At 29.9% G+C, this 17,337-nt stretch overlaps 1 protein-coding gene across 3 annotated transcripts in view; it reads left to right on the top strand.

Annotated features, from left to right (window-relative positions):
• anne (polyamine-transporting ATPase anne boleyn) overlaps window positions 1–17,337 on the top strand; it is a 75,083-nt gene that overhangs the window by 14,550 nt on the left and 43,196 nt on the right. The window contains exon 1 of one of the 3 annotated variants that reach the window (XM_075311191.1): window positions 6,589–6,788. The exons of 1 other annotated variant lie outside the window; for it this stretch is intronic. The gene's annotated coding sequence lies outside the window, so the exon portion shown is untranslated. Of the gene's footprint in view, window positions 1–6,588; window positions 6,926–17,337 lie in introns of those variants that run through there. One more of the 3 variants, XM_075311190.1, reaches the window with a different exon arrangement.

Below are 17,337 nucleotides of genomic sequence, written 5' to 3'. Positions count from 1 at the left end.
GAGGTATTTTAGGACCATAAAGAGGTGTGCCGAAAATGGTGAGTATCGGTCCATATTTTGGTATAGCCCCCATATAGACCGATTTCCCAATTTTACTTCTTGGGCTTCTAGAATCCGAAGTTTTTATCCTATTTGCCTGAAATTGGAAATCTAGAGGTATTTTCGGGTCACAAAGAGGTGTGCCGAAAATGGTGAGTATCGGTCCATATTTTAGTATAGCGCCCATAAGAACGATCTCCCGATTTAACTCCTTGGGTTTCTAGAAACCGTAGTTTTTATCTAATATGCCTGAAATTGTAAATATTCTGGTATTTTAGGCTCACAAAAACGTGTATCGGATTAAGTTTTTATCGGTCCATTTGGTAATGCCTCCATATAGACCGACTTCACTTCTTGAGGGTGTAGAAGGCGCACTGATCATGAAAATTGCTTGAAACTCAATGTAAAATTTCCAGATTTTACTTCTACAGATTTAAGATTTAAAATTAAGACGTTATTTTATAATTTTCTTGCACACTTACAAGAGATGTTAATGATTCCTCTAAACCTCAAACAAAAATGGTTCTTATAAATCCAGAATCTGATATAGTCCTCATAGGTGAAATCTTTAAATTTATCTTCGGGAAGTGTCCTCAAGTCCTCAAGCCCTCCTGGAATTTCAAAGGAAACCCTAATATTTGGTTCATGGTGGTGGGTATTTAAGATTCGGCCCGGCCGAACTTACTGCTGTATATACTTGTTTTTTATAAACTATCATAAATTGAAATGTTCGCTTAATAAATGCCATCTTTTCGTAAAAGGTTTGGTCATCATATCTGCAAGTTTCAATTAGATATTTGTGACACAAAGACTTCGCTCTCAATAACCTTCTGCCTTACGGAGCCACTATTTGTTAATGAAAATTTTGTTATTTGAAGGAAAAATATTGGAATTCGTAATTGGCGCCATACGATGTTCAAAATGAGCGCATTTGTGGTAAAATGTAAAAATTTGAGAATTTCTTAATTATTTTATGGGAAATACGATTTTAGTCAATCTTTATGCCTCATTGTTCATACATATTCTTCTCTTTTTTGGGTTATTAAACTAACTTATACAACAAATTATTAAAGCTAAGGAAACTTTTAAATAAACTCTAATAAATGCTATATAGTAAAATTAAGTTAAACTCGTTTTAGTGCCTTGGTGAGTTCACCATGTTTTTGATGTAGTCTAATAAGTCGAACCGTGAAAACTAATCAATGAAAGTTATCTTTCTGATAACTTTCACTAAAATTCTGATATACTCAAAAAGAAAACTACAAAACTGATTGCAACTTTTGGCAATGATGTTTAATTTTTAATTTTTACTTTTTAATTAATATTACATCAATATTTTACGGAATTAAAAATTAACATTTTAAGATTTCGATTTGGTCTAACTCTTTAGTTTTGCTTTTATATGAATCTTTACCGTTGACCAATCATGCTATTACCAACAACCACTATGCCACTATTGCAAGATAACATGGAAGGCGTTATAGTAAAATGAGTAAAATATGGTTGATTTTAAAATTCTCGTTTTTATTCTCATTTAAAAATATGTTGAAATATACGAGTACCGGATGACAAGACAAGATTGCTAGCATTGGAGAGAGCAGAGTAAAAAATCTAACCACAGTGGGCTTATAATTATTGTTATTGATTGTGTACTAGTGTAATTGATTTCGCTATTGCTAGCATTAAAATTAGTCTGTATGAGTTTGTTGTTGGCAGACAATGATTATTTTAATTTCCATGAGCCTCTAGTGCTGCCACTCATACTGATATTGATGATAAAACCGAAAGTGCTTAAGCGAGCAGACCTATACAGTCTCAGTTAACACATTAACTACCTTTACGAAACCATAACTCTGAGTGAATGGAATTGATCTCGATACTACAGAGTTGCCATCTATTCTAAAATGAAAATCTGTGGTAAATTGATTTAAATGAGAATTAGTTGTGGAAAAATAAATATAAATTATAAGCATAAGGTTTGTTTTCTATTCCAAAGGTTAAATAGAGGTCAACACTTAAGAATTTTGGTATTTAATGCCAAAATAATAAAAACATCTAAGCATTAGAAAATTAATAATAGAATACCGATCTCTTTTATCGATTTGTCCCTAGACTTTTTGAGATGGTAGTTTAAAAATAAAAAAAAATGATTTGTTTTTATCATTACAACAACAGTTTCGAATGCGCATCATCGAATTCCAGTGCAGAAATTAGAACAATAAGTACTTATAACAGGTTGGCTGATAAGTCCCCGGTCTAACAAAGAAAAAACACATTTTTTGTACAAATTCGTTTTTTTATTCAGCATAGTTCCCTTCAAGAGCGATACAACGATTATAACGACCTTCCAATTTTTTGATACCAATTTGGTAGCACTCCTTCGGTTTTGCCTCAAAATAGGCCTCAGTTTCGGCGATCACCTCTTCATTGCAGCCAAATTTTTTCCCTGGGAGCATCCTTTTGAGGTCTGAGAACAAGAAAAAGTCACTGGGGGCCAGATCTGGTGAATACGGTGGGTGGGGAAGCAATTCGAAGCCCAATTCATGAATTTTGCCATCGTTCTCAATGACTTGTGGCACGGTGCGTTGTCTTGGTGGAACAACCCTTTTTTCTTCTTCATTTGGACCGTTTTGCCGCGATTTCGACCTTTAAACGCTCCAATAACGCCATATAATCGTCACTGTTGATGGTTTTTCCCTTCTCAAGATAATCGATATTCCATGCGCATCCCAAAAAACAGAGGCCATTACTTTGCCAGCGGACTTTTGAGTCTTTCCACGCTTCGGAGACGGTTCACCGGTCGCTGTCCTCTCAGCCGACTGTCGATTGGACTCAGGAGTGTAGTGATGGAGCCATGTTTCATCCATTGTCACATATCGACGAAAAAACTCGGGTGTATTACGAGTTAACAGCTGCAAACACCGCTCAGAATCATCAACACGTTGTTTTTGGTCAAATGTGAGCTCGCGCGGCACCCATTTTGCACAGAGCTTCCGTATATCCAAATATTGATGAATGATATGACCAACACGTTCCTTTGATATCTTTAAGGCCTCTGCTATCTCGATCAACTTCGTTTTACGGTCATTCAAAATCATTTTGTGGATTTTTTTGATGTTGTCGTGTGTCTTTCGGGCGTTCACTGTCCTCCGTGCTCATTTCACCACGCTTTAATTTTGCATACCAATCAATTATTGTTGATTTCCCTGGGGCTTAGTCCGGAAACTCATTATCAAGTCAAGTTTTTGCTTCCACCGTATTTTCCCTTCAGAAAACAGTATTTTATCAAAACACGAAATTCCTGTTTTTCCATTTTTTTTTCACAATAACAAAAGTTGCTTTACAAAAGACGCTCTATCTCACAAACTAATTGACTTACAGACGTCAAATTTTGACACGAATCATTTGAAGGTTGGTACTATATAAAAATAATATGCATTTAATACTAGCGACGCCATCTATGTGTCAGACCGGGGACTTATCAGCCAACCTGTTATCCGGATTTTTGATTAACAGCTGTTTTTTGTTAATGGGTGAGAGGGAATGAGTGTTGGTTGAGTTTTCCCAACTATTCTTCACTAGTGGCGCTCTTTTTCAGTCTTGCTTTTTTATGTATCGAATGAAAGTGCGACCGGTTGTAAATGTATCAGTAGACACTCGAACAACTGATGAATTCAATAATTTACGCATGTAAATTATTTTTGCCAGTGCCATCCCGTCCGGGAATCGAACCCGACACCTTCGTCATGCACACTGAAAAAAATATTGTCGTGAGGTCAAATATTTCATGTCTTTAAAATACGAATACAAATTTTGCTTAGCATAGAAGACGCATTTCTATAAAATAAAGTTATTTTTCTTGTCCAAAAGTCGATAAACTTTTCAATGAAGTCGTATTGTCCTTATAATTAAGTGATTTGACTTAAAAATGGGTATCTTAACATGAAAGAAAAAAAATTATAGGCTAAGGTCAACTTGACTTTAATAATTCAGAAAAAATCTTTAAATTTAATGAAATTGTCTTTAAATTTGTTGTCTTTTTGCATCTCGACTACAAAGCAAAAAATCGTTCAAATATAGGACATGTTTTTCAAAACTTTATTTTAAAGAAGTTTTTTACTTGAAACATAGCATAATTTCTACTGGAAGTCGAGTCCTAATTTGGAAAATAAAGTCGTCGTTAACTCGTTTTTAAAGGACTTTGATAGCATATGAAGAAAAAAGCTGAGAAAGCGAAAAATTAAAATTTGCTTCCTAGAAGCAAGTACACAAAACCTAAATTTAAAAGAGAATTGTGTCTTAAAAGTATCCTTACTTGTATTCTCCGCTTCTTTGGCTCGGAATCAATACCAAATTTTTTAAAGTAACGACAAAATCTTTGGAACCGAGTATGCTTTTTTTTCAGTGCACTTGGTCGCATTTTGTAAACAAGTGTCATTTTTTTATTTTAGCATATATGTAACAAAGTCTATAAGACTCTAAAAACGTTACAAGAATGTGTATAATATCTCGATTGTGTGCAGATAAAACTGTTAGGTTTATTAGTTTAGTTTAAAATTGTACTACCAGGTAATGGAAATTTTTGGAGAATTTCAACTTAATCGGCCCAATGTCCCCACATGGGGACACCATTTTTTCTAAAAAGTGTCAGTTTTTTTATTTAAATTTTTTTATTAGGCGTTACAGAGTTAATAAAATCCGATAAGGGTTAAGTTTTTACACTCAAAAAAAGGTTTACTTGGATCCAAAGATTTTGACCTGCCCTTAAGGATTTTGGTATTGATTCCGAGCCAAAGATGCAGCTTCTTTAAAATAAAGAAATTTTTTAGCGACCTATCTGGCTTTAAATCTAGGACCAATAAAATTAAAATTAGAATACAGATCTCATTAATCAAATTTTCATTCTCTTTTCGCGATTTATTAATAAAGGTACTCACGCACAAACAAAGGCCAGTTTAAAAATCCGAATTATAACGGATACTTCAAAGTAAAAAATGTTTTTTTAATTCCAAAAAAACTTTAAACCAAAGACGCTAAATCCTCAAAATAAGTCTTTATTTATTATTTATTTCTTTAAACCAAAGACGCTAAATCCTCAAAATAAGTTTTAGCCTATATTTGAAGCGTTTTTATCTTAAATCTAAAATTTCAATATTTCAGTTAATTTAAGGACAATTTCTTTACATCAAAAATGTGTTTTTTAAGGAAATTAGTCTTAGTTCGAAGACATGCGACTTTTACAGAGGGACGCAAATTTACAAAATTTGTATCCTAAATTCTTGAAACAAAGATTGTAAACTTTATTTCAATTAAAATTTCATTATTTTAAAGAAATTTGTCCTTAATATTTTGTATATTTTGCATCCTAAAATTTAGGTAATTGTTAATATCACTTAAATATTTTTTCAGTGTATTCTTTAAATTTTATATTAAGAAACTACTTCTTTGAAAGGCATAGGAACTTCCAAACCTTAACCCTTTCACTACCGATGTCCACTTTGAAGGACATTCGAAAAAGACACCAAATTCAATTTTCCCACTTAGTTTCGATTTATTTCTCGATGTTATTTTAAAGTAGAGGCTTTAATCTAAATAAGCTATCAATATTGTCCATATTGTTGCGGTCTAAAATACATTTTTATAAACTTCTTTAACAATAAACGAAAAATACGAAAATTTGAAACAATTTTTCTACTGTATGTTTCTAGTAAATGGACATTTTACAAAAATTATAGCTGATACTTTTTCGGGTTCTTTTTTGTATTTTTTCTCATACTTTGAAAGATATTATAGGCCAAATAGCGCTTATTTTCGTAAGTACATTTGGTCACAATTCAATGATCAAGTTTTCAGAACAAGCTCATATAGCTCTTGAAATAATTGAGGTAGGTTTTCAAAATGACATTTTTTTTCTTTTTACTTGTACTAACAGCATAGTACAAGTAAAAAACGGAAGAAAAATAAAAGTTTTTAACATTAGGTTTATTTCGGTAGTGAAAGGGTTAATATAAATTTTCAAAATCAGAATTTTTCAATTTGGATTTTTTGTAAAATTTGTATAAATCCCGGATTGTACCCGCTGTGCTTATTTACGAATTTCCATAAATGAAAATGTTCATCCCTCCATATAATTAAGGCTACAAAGTGTTATAATTCGAAATTTTAAGTCGAAGTTCTTACCGACAAGAAAATATATATTAGAAAAAGAGTGCTAAGAAAAAAGAACTGATTTTTGGGCCTGTTTTTTAACAAGTTTTTTACAATATAAAATTCAGCGTTTTTTCTGAATTCCTAAACTAAAACAAGCGAAATTAATTAATAAGGAGAATTAATAAATACAATACAATATGGCATCGCTATTTTACGTTAATGCTTTTCTCCTCTCTTGCTGATAATTGTTATTTCATTCTTGTCTCGTTATTTTGTATTTTTTCTTTTTCCCCTTATTTCATGTTTTCTTGATTATAAACACTTGCGAACGTTACTCAAAGTCGCGATTCATTGATCGTAGTTTGTGCTCCGTTCTTTTTTCTCCATGCCGTCGTCAGTCATATTTCGTCTCCCTACCGTGTCTGATCTGATCCGATCATTATGCTGTGGCGGTATTTGATAACTCCGCCGTTATTGTTCTTGTGGCTTTCATAGTTGGTCGTTAATACATTTTTTATTGTAACAGTTGTTTAGTTGTGCTACATTGGTTTAGTGCTTACAAGTCTAAATGAAACAATTAAAAATAATAAAAGATAAAGGTTGCTATGTATTCTTGCTTTAGACGGCAATACAAGCGCATTTACTATATTATTTGTACAAGTTTTGCAAGCGTAATGATCCAATGATCATTACACATTAAACATAAAAAAGAAGAGTGTGAAAATAAAAGTGCATGGTGAAAAAATATGAATATAAAAGAGATTTTTAATAAAAACGCACGTGTTTTGTCTAAAAATTTTTTTGATTACTCATTTAACTCAAATTACAGATAAACCGATTTTTTCATAAAATTCATAAAAATCATTGGTTGCACTTAAATTTAAGTGAAGGAAATCTTGTGAGTTTTCTGAAGGGAGTATATAAATTAGTCTATGCCATATTTTTCTTTGTCTTAAAGAAATGGAACAAAAAATGAATTTCCTTTTAAGACATATCTCAAAATGACTCATTTCATAAACACTTGTAATAAAGCAAGCATTTATTCTTTCTAAATTATTGAGAATATTTAAATGAGATTTCAGCAAAGGCTAGCAAATATATTTCATTAAAATCAATTATATGTGCTTATCACGATTTACGATTATTAAATGCAAAAGTTTAAATTTTATGATAAATTTTAACAGACCAATAATAATTGTAACCCCAAAATAAATTAACAAAAATCTTGGTTTATTTTCATTGCGATCAAATACTTCGCGGATCATAAATAAGAAAATTATTAATAGTTACAGCAAATAAAAACTTTAAGAAAATAGGAAGTAAAAGGAACGTCAAAAAATATAGAAAAAAAATCTGCGATTAAAGTTTAAGCATTACAATACTTTGCTTTAAAAAATCATGTTTATTGTATTTTGAAATAGCTAACGTCTCGCACTATTGAACATATTTAGGTTATTTACCACAAAAAACATTTGTAATTTGGTCATAATCGCAACCAAAATAGTTGTTGATTAATTGATTTTTAATAATTTTTCGTGGTTAAAATGAATAACAATTTTTGTTTTTAAATTCATTACCAGCCCCCATTTTTATGATGCTCCGTTAGTGATACGTTATCTAACCATTTCGCCTACATTATTCATATGACATTTAGTTAACTGCTGAAATTGTTTCAGTTAAAGTTAACCGGAGAGAAGATATTTGCAAATTACTTTCTGTTAACTGGCAGTTAAAACCTTATGGAGCTACATGAGAAAGACCGTAAATCAGTTTGAATTTTACTACGTAAGATTGAAAATTAAAATTATATTGCAATGGACTGGACAGATGTTGCCGACAATGCACAAAAAAATATTATTGATAAATAAATATATGCGATATTTATTTTTCTTACCTGACCAAACATTTTCAAATCGGTTGAACTTTTTTTAATTTATTATTTATATTTGAAATTAAGTCGGAGCTTGGAGTTAGGTTAGACACATTTATCAATAAATGCTCTATCTCATTTTGCAGTTGAATTTAAAATTCGTGGAAGCACTTAGAGAACTTTTAGATTAGGCATAGTGGCATAGTTCGAATAGCTTGAATCCTTTTTGAATAAGTATCTGCATCAGAAAAAATCGGTTGAACTTTCCTTTAATTTATTATTTTTATTTGAAATTAAGCCGGAGCTTGGAGTTAGGTTAGACACATTTATCAATAAATGCTCAATGAGTGATATCATTTTATAGCTGAGTTTAAAATTCGTGGAAGAACTTAGAGAACTTTTAGGTTAGGCATAGTGGCAGCCCGAGATTTCAGGCTCTCTTGGACTATTCAGTCCACTGTGATACCACAGTGGTAACTGAGTGGGGATAATTCACCGCTGTAAAAATTTTTGGTGTTTGGTCGAAGCGGGGACTGAACTCTCGACCATTTGTATGCAAGGCGGGCATTCTAACCATTGCGCCACGGTGGCTTCCACAGAACCTTTGAAACACCACCTTTGAAATGCTATCGTGGTGCATTCGTTACATGCCCGCTTTGCATACAATGGGTCATGGGTTCAACTCCAGTTTCGATGGAACACCAAAGAGTTTTTAAGCCGTGTATTATTCTCTCACTAATCCCGGTGACATTTCTGAGTGTTTGAAAGCTTCTCTAAGTGATTTAATTGCAATGTGAAACGCATTTGGACTGGGATGTCCTTTGTTTGAGCAAAACATGGAATCGGGCATCACTTTACCACCTGCACGCAGAGGAGGAATATAATCACCTCAAACATGTTTCAAGAGCAAAATGTTATTTTTGTATGGTGACCATGTAACATGTTTGTCACTAAAATGTTATTTTCTCGTCAAATATAACCTGCTTGCCGAAATCAGATACATGATTTCCGAGAAAATAACATGGTTGCGAAAACCATGTTACATGGTCACCACTCAAAAATAACATTTTGCTCTTAAAACATGTTTGAGGTGATCATATTCCTTCTCTGGGTGTGTGCTACGTAAGCCTAAAAACAAGTATATTCAGATTAAGATTATTAAGGCTCTATGTCTCATTTAATTTAAAAATAATTTCTTGAAATCAAACATGTTTTTCTTTACACCTTATGCTTCAAAAGCATAATGTTACTTTTTCATGGAGAAAATGTAACATGTTTGTCGGAAAAAAGCATATTTCAAAGCGAATATAATAAATTTAGTGAAGAATTGAAAAATTAAAAATATAGATTATACATTTTCTTTTAATTAAAGTATATTTATTTTTAAGAAATGTTTTCTTAATATTGTGCAGATTTTGTATCCTTAAATATATGTGAGATAATCTTTCGTATACAGAACAGTAAATAATTTCATGAACATTTTTCCAATTAAAGTCTTAATTGCGTTTTAAAAAATATTCAATTAAAAATTTAATTGATTCAAAAAATGTTTTGATTGAAACAAAATCAATCACAAAAATTAATAGTATCAATTAATTTTTTAATTGGATCAATTCATTTTTTATTGACTTTCAATTAATTTTTTAATTGATACTGTGGTTGAAGACATTTCAATTAAAAAATTAAGTGTATAAATTAATTTCGTGATTGAATCATAATTTTTTTTGTGTGTATTAATATTTTTTCAGTGTAGAGAGCTAAACTTTATTTTAAGAATTCAGCATTCTTAAACTTTTTGATCACTAATATAAATTAAATAGAAATACTTTATTGTTTATTTTTTTTTTTAACTTGTTAAAGAAAATTTCGTTGTTTGAAAAAAAAGTTGAAGGTGATTTTTGGCACCATACGTAGTTTAATAGTAGGGGCTCACTTGTGATAAAATTTACAAATTTTAAGAAATTTTGGACTATTTTATGGGAAATTCGAATTTAGTAAATAATTATGCTTTATTTATGTATTTTTTCCTTTTAACGTACACAAATAATTAGTTATGTAAACTTTCTGAGAAATTTTAACTAAATCGTAATAATTTCCATGAACTAAAATAGGGATATGTTTTAGTGCCCAGGAGGGTTCTCTTTTTTCGAATGTAAAGATTTTTTTGCAATAACGCTTATAGACTTCCTAAAACAATAGATACACACAAAAAATTTTTTTCTGGTTCAATCACGAAATTAATTGATCCAATTAATTTTTTAATTTAAATGTCTTCAATCACAGAAATGATAGTATCAATTAAAAAATTAATTGAAGGCCAATTAAAAAATTAATTGATCCAATTAAAAAACTAATTGATACTATTAATTTTTGTGATTGATTTTAGTTTCAATTAAACAATTTGTTGAATCAATTAAATTTTTAATTGAATATTTTTTAATAGTCAATTAAAATTTTAATTGGAAAAATTTTCGTGAAATTTTTTTCTGTGTATATAATAGAAAAACTTTCCTTAATATAGTGAATAATTTTGTACTATCAAAATAATAAATAAATATTATATAAATATGAAAATAGATATAAAATTAACTTTATTGACTAAAATCTATATCAAATAACTATTGTCTGTAATTCAGATTACAAAATAATAAAAAAACAAACGCAATTATTATTTACGAGTTCAGTGATCGCTAACAAAACGAGTTTTGAAAAAAAAACTAAATTATAATAACGTGTGTGACTGTATTGGAAAAATAAGTCATTTGAGATAGGAATGCAGAGTGATCACAGTCTCGATTTGCCAAAACGTAATTTACTAGAAACTTTTTGGAATTCGAAAATTTAGGGGAATGCATTCTTTTAGTGGTCATTCAATTTAAACAAATTATTAAATCTTATAAATCAAAAACTGAGTGCTTACTTAACTAGACGTAACTTCAACATACTCATAGTGATATTGGAAATATAACTATAGAATTTCTCATACCTCACGGTTAACATATCCTCCCTCCTAATTAATATCTCTATAATTTGTTTTTGTTTTTAATTTAAATTTAAAATTCTATTTCAGGTATTTATGAATGGCAATTCATTTGTGTTTATAAATTTCTAAATAGTGAACTGTAAAATAGAATAAAATTTGCAAAGTTTTAGATAAACGCTTTGCATACAAATTGATCGATAAAGGGATATATAATGTAGTCAAACAGAGGTTTGAGAATACCAAAGCTGGAGAGCAAACCAAAATTAAATGTAGGTTCTATAAAATTGTGATTAGAATACACATCTCATTCGCCGAGTTTAACTTTATTTTAGATCATAAAATATTTTTATAATAATTGAATTTTGAACAGATCGCATCCGTTCAAGGACCATAAAACATTGTGCTTGAGATTATTATTTTAGTATGAAAAAAAAAACAGAAAAATCTTCACTAGAACAGCACGGAAATGATGGTGATGTTTGATGTTCAATCACGAAATTAGTTGATTTAATTAATTTTTTAATCTCAGAAATGATAGTATCAATCAACAATGTTAAATAAAAAATTAATTGATACAATTATTTGTGGTTTTAATAAAAAAATATTTAAATCAATTACATTTTTTATTGAGTATTTTTTAAATTCAATTAAAATTTATCTAATTTAAAAAATTGGTGATATTTTCTTTTGTGTACCGAAAGTCATTGTTTTTTAAACAACAAAGTTTGTCGGTGAGATGAAAATGTTTTAAAGTAGGTTTTTTAAAAACCGGTTAACCGGTTAAAACGAAAAAATAATTGGAAAAACGGTTATTTTATTCTAAAAAACAAATAATTAGCAATTAACGGCATGTTAAGGGTGAAAATTTGTCTTTTCTGACAAATTTTAGAACAAACTATATTTTCTTTTGATTCTACAAATTTTCCGATAGTCAAAATCCGGCTTTTGATTAATCGAAAATGCCTATTTTTTGACTATCCGGTTTCGGTTTGTGTAATTGAATCAGGTTAACCGGTTTTGGATATCCTACAATTAAACTGTGTTATGAGGCTAATTATAAAAGCTCATGTCTATACAAACAAGCTCGCTTCAATTCATGACTTGGAAGACAACAGGGAAGCATTTATTCGTGAGAAATTGGCCGAAATTTTGCAAAGAGTATGCCAAATTGGACCATTTGAGGCCCAGTCGCGGTCAACATTTGCATGAAATAATCTTCAAAAATGAAATTATATGGAATCTACTATCAATTCTAATAAAAAATTTTCGGCATATTTCTGAATTTTATGCGTGTTTCTTTTGGCAAATTTTCGTATAACTCTTAAAAAATCTCCCTTTAGTATGAATTGATACTGCGCTTGATTTCTGTTTTCAAAATCCAGTTTCTTAAATTTGCAATACTGCAAATTAATGTTTTCAATCTTTTCAACGACTGTATATGAGAAATACTTTTACGTCTTTTAAAAGCCAGTTTCTGTTGTTTTTGTAAATTGACGCTATTAACACCATTATTTCCATGTTATTTCTTTGCATTCGCCTTTACTCACAAACGACAGTAATGACGTTGTTTTATAAAACTTCTTTTGCATCAACTTTGGACAACAATTATAATTTCAATTCTTTTTTTAAATATTTGGCGAATAAAATAACTTTACTTTTACGATTTTTGTATTGATACCGATACCAAGTCGAGACACAATTAATTTTAAGAATCAATTCAAGACAAAATCTTGAGTAGTTGATGCTAAGAAACAAATAAAACAAAATTTCCTATTGTTTAATACTTTTCAGCTCTAAATGGCTTTTAAAAATCTATATAGAATTATATTTTTGCCATCTTTTTGCCCATTCCAAACTCGAATAATCGCAAAGATAGATTGGAATCTTCGCCCTTAATAGATTTAAAGTTTAAGTTAGGGCCACAGCTAAAAGAAGAGTTTCCCTATTTCTTAAACTGGAACATTGCATAAACAAAAGATGCCTCCCGCGTCTCTGGTTCTCTGGAATTATTAAAATAGGGTGATATTCATATACTAAGTAAACAGCCAAATTGTTGAGAAGTTTGCAAGTTCAGATGTTCACTATTCTTGTCCGTCTTTTTCAGAGATGGTCTGTCGTATACTGTAAGGTATTTGACATACATTTACGACGTAAAAAACGTCGTAAACCTTCGTAACATACGTAGATTTGGATAATATAAAAATATGTAAATTATAACTTGTCAGAACCACTTATTTAAAACTTTTTTAGAATTTTTCTATTTACGAATGTCTTTTTCTTAAAAAAAAGAGTCTAGTATGATAAGTTTAGGTTAGGTAGAGTAGCAAACGATACTTCAGGCTCACTTAAATAATTCAGTCCATTGTGATACCACAGTGGTAAACATCTCTCTTATCACTGGGTGCTGCCCGATTCTTGGTTTATCTCAATGACAAACGATAATTCATCGTTGAAAAACTTTTTTGACATTTACTACATTTTTTACATTTTATACAGGTATATGACGTTTTCGACGTTTCCAATTTTTTGACCCAAAAAATAGCTACTCACACCATCTCTGGTCTTCTTTATTGACCAATTATTTGTGGCGTCGTAATTCCCTAAAGACGCTTCCAATGTATAACAATATATCGCAAGCATTTTAAATTAATTGGTTTGAGTATTGTAATTCATTATGCTGCCCGCATAATAAGTCTGATACAAAGCATAATACTTTGGTTATTGTAAATGATGTTCTTGTGGGTAACCAAATTCATTAAAACTTAATAAATAAATAGGCACAAATTGATCTTTTGAGAAATATAACTTTTCTCAAAAAAAAAAAACATCAAATAAAAAAAAAACTTTCCACTCCAATCGTCTTAAAATAAAAATTCCAATGCCTTAATCAAGAAAATAATAAAAACATTTTGTGATACACAATTTATGTCATGTGCGAATGGAGAACAATAATCGAAATTCTGGTTATTGACCGCCCCGACCAATTGATCGCTCTTTATTATGTCGTCTCCCCATTCCACAATATACAACTCTGGTTGTTATCGTCGTTAAACCTTATCAATTGGCAATAATTCAAATCACATTTTTGAATGTTCCTACCTATTTACCTACCAAGCTAAAAATTCCATACAACTTGCCAAGAGGAAAAACGAAAGCAGCATTGGCGGGAAGATATTGATCATTTTCGTAATTATTTTGAATGGAGTAGCATTTGAAGTAGGTAAAGTACATAGTTTTTTTTTTTCAATGTATTTGTGTAGACTCAGTTGTTGGCAAGAATGAAACGTGTTGGTCAACTAGTGGGAATTACCACATTATGGAAATTTGATATGTTACGTGTGTTAAATAATTATGAATTCAAAGCACACACTTTTGTGAACGTTTGCAAAAGGGTTATTGCAAACGTTGTACTTTATGTTTCGGAAAACATACATTTTAGGACACAAAATTAAAGACAAATTTCTTTGATATAAAGATAATTCAAACTTATTATCTTCGAAAGGTCATAAGTTCCTTAATCTTGAATAGAGACAATTTTACTAATTTTTAAAAGCGCGACTTATTTTGAAGCCGTTATATCCTTTATAAATTTCTTTTACTTTGAAATCACACACAACAAAATATATCCAATTAAAGTTTTAATTGAATTTTCAATTTCAATTCAATTTCAATTCATTTTATTCATCCAAAATTTCATAGGTTTACATATAGTATTTAAGACAATTTTGAGATTTTATCTACAAGATATTGCAACAAATAAATACTATATTTAAATTTATGCTAACTTATTTAATATATTATATATTTATTGTATTAAGTTAGATTTTGTAGGCAAAAGTGGGGAAAAACCTTAACTTAATTTACAGAGAAGGGTTCAAGAATTAGCGTGAGAGTAAAGGTGAATATAGATAAATTATTTTGAAAAGATAATTTATTATATATCATTTACTCAAAGCTTGGTGATGTCATATTTTGGAGTAGGAATTACTATAATTCTAAACAATCGTAATGAGAGATTTCGTAAGGAGAGTCTATTATTTTGTTGAAGAAATTGCTTAATTGAATTTTCAAAAATATTCAATTAGAACTTTAATTAATTCAAAAAATTTTTAATTTAATTAAAACAAACATTAATAGTATCAATTATTTTTTTTAATTGGATCCATTAATTTTTTAATTGGCTTCGGTGATTGATACTATCATTTCTGTGATTGAAGACATTTCAATTAAAAATTAATTGAATCAATTAATTTCGTGATTGAATCCAAAAATTATTTTTTTGTGTGTAGAAGAAATCTTAGGTTTTTCTTTCTAATAAAAGTCTTTCAGTTATAGAACTTTTTCATTACTATGTGTATATTTTGTGTTTCCATATATAGGAAAAATATTAACATAATTTAGTTTTTAATAACTTGTTTATACTATATTTCCAAGTTACCTACAGAGCATATTTATGACTTCATTGATCTTTTTTATCCTTATTATAAATTGTAATAAATCTGAATCGTAAAAGAAAAAAATAAATAAATAAATATTAAAAATTATTTCGTTAATATTTGCTAACTATAAATCTATGCTTTATATGTTATTAAAATTTTTAATATCAATGTCAATCAATAAATTATCATAAGTGTACGACGACTATAGAAATAAATTGCACAAGGTTTTTGTGACGAAATGTGATAGCAAACATTTAGATCAGATTAAATGTCACCGAAAAATCAAACACTTTATAGATAACAACGAAGAGGGCTGTTAGACTGCATTTCCATTTTGATTGTCTTTTCTATATAATTTGAAACGGACTTATTATTTGGTAGATAATTTCTTGTCATTTAACATTCAATATTCAATATAATTTCGGGCATATGGCCACCACGACTATTTTGCATATACGTCGTTCTGGAGGTCCAATTTTCGTCCACCTCAAGCATTTGAGGTCGTATTTCAGCAATGACACGTTGAATATTGGTTTCCAAAGGGTCAAGAGTGGCGACTTCCGGTATCTCCAGAAAAAAAAATCAAACTTCTTGCGCACGACGACGAATCGATAAATTGTCGATTTCTTCGTCATTGGCCTCAACGACAGCAAAATTTTCTTCTATACGCACTCTTCTTCTTTTCGGTGGTTTGGCATCCAAAAGGGTAAATGTGGACCGAAATTTGGCAATTACGTTCTTTATCGTGGTCTCAGGCAGACGATTGTGTGCACCATAAAAATCACGAAGTGCTCTATAAACTTTTTTATTGAACACTGTTTAAAAAAAATTCACGATTTGGAAACGTTGTTCTGGAGTTAACCTATTCATGATGATTTGCCAAACAATACTTAGTAGAGACATCACTTTAAACTGTTTTGACAGTTGTCAGACAACGGAGTGATTCATATTAAAAAACCTCAAAAAAAAAACACCCTTCAGTGTAGCGTATAACCCTCTATTAAAGAATGAAAAGAAAAATCTTTAGTAGAATTAAAGTTTTGAACTTTGATTAGTTTCCACTTTTTGATCTCAATCGACTTTTTGATCTCAATTACGTAGAAACTGTTACTCATACTTCGTAGTGAGTCAGTTTATCGCCTATCGGTTTGTTCAATATGCTCTACGATCGACTTCACAAAATAAATTAACCCTTTGACTACCGATGTCCACTACAAAGGATATTCGAAAATGACACCAAACTCTAACACCCGACATAGTTTCGATTGACGTCTCTAGTAAATGTAATAATACACATGTGTTGAACAACTGTAACTGATATATCAGATTCTCTATTATAAGACAAATAGCGCTTATTTTCGTAAGGCCATTTGGCCACAATTCATGAAGTAAGTTTTCAGAACAAACTCATATTGATTTTTAACTAATTGAGAATTTTTAACTAATTGATGTTAATACATGTAAAAAATTAAGAAAAATTAAAGTTTTTAACATTAAGTCAAATTCGGTAGCGAAAGGGTTATATTGTTAATAGATTTGAAAAATTGAGTTCAGTCTTCCAGGGTTCATAAAAATGAACTATAAGCTAATTATACTATATTTCATTATGGAATATTGTGTAATACGGCTTCATAAGAACTGTTCATTATTCCAAGTAATAGTTTGCCTTTTCGTGTGAGTGTGTTTTTATGAAAAAAAAACACAAATTCAAAATAAAATCTACTTAATTTTTATTATCTTATTTAAGAATATTTCGGTGCTTCCCTCATCTGCACATTTTATGGCATTCACTAAATCGGGGTTCCGTCGTTTTTGAATTCAATGCTAAAAAGTTTATTAATTTGAAGAGAACATGA

This window comes from Haematobia irritans, chromosome 5, assembly GCF_050003625.1.
Source record: "Haematobia irritans isolate KBUSLIRL chromosome 5, ASM5000362v1, whole genome shotgun sequence".
Lineage (NCBI taxonomy): Eukaryota > Metazoa > Arthropoda > Insecta > Diptera > Muscidae > Haematobia > Haematobia irritans.
Note: the sequence above shows the minus strand (reverse complement) of the source record. Positions and strands in the feature narration are given on the sequence as shown.